The following is an 817-nucleotide window of genomic DNA, read 5'->3' as shown; positions in this document are numbered from 1 at the left end:
AAATGTCCCGCTAATTAATGGCGGGCGCGCATCACAGATCATCGCGCGCCTGCCCACCGAAGTATCGCGATGATGCGCGGTGACATCAGGACGCTCTTTCAACATCACTAGGCCTCATTTTATGCCCCCACACGCCGACAAGAAAATTCTGGCCTATCTGTCGCTTATCACCTGATCAATGGGTTTCTTGAATGAGTGTTTATCACCATCTAACCAACCCTGACCAATGGGCTTCTTGATGTCAGAAGGTTGTCACCTGACCAATGGGTTACTTGCAAAAATCAGCCAATTTGGTGCCTGATAATCAAGTGGATGTTAAATATGGAATCATAAATTCAGAGTTGACAGTTCAGAATTATATTGATGTGTGGGTCCAAGCTACCTGCCCTCAGGTTGGAATCGAATGCTTTCTGATAGTTCAGAAGTGGCAGAGGCCCAGCTGTGTTTCAAATGTTAATGCTAACCTTTTTGAGTGTGTTTACATTGGAGATAAATCTATTATTAAGTGTAAAATGTAAACCTAAACTTCTGTACCTCTTTTGTGCTTCCTTCCCCTTCCCCTCTCACCTACTCCCTTCCCTTCCTTCTCCCACTTTCCACCAGCCCCTCATCCTTCCTTTTCCCCCTCTCTTCTCACCTTCCCCACTGGTTAATAGGAGACCCCAAATATATTTCCTTGCACTTTTGATGTCTAACGATGCCAGACACTCCCCATGCCCCATTTGCCGTCTACGTGTGTGTCTTTGGTTCGGGGTCTCCTCATTAGCCTGCTCATTCTGGTTCAGAACTGTTCCAGCCCTTTCTCCCCAGCCCTGGC

Source organism: Carcharodon carcharias, chromosome 13 (genome assembly GCF_017639515.1).
Source record: "Carcharodon carcharias isolate sCarCar2 chromosome 13, sCarCar2.pri, whole genome shotgun sequence".
Lineage (NCBI taxonomy): Eukaryota > Metazoa > Chordata > Chondrichthyes > Lamniformes > Lamnidae > Carcharodon > Carcharodon carcharias.
Note: the sequence above shows the minus strand (reverse complement) of the source record.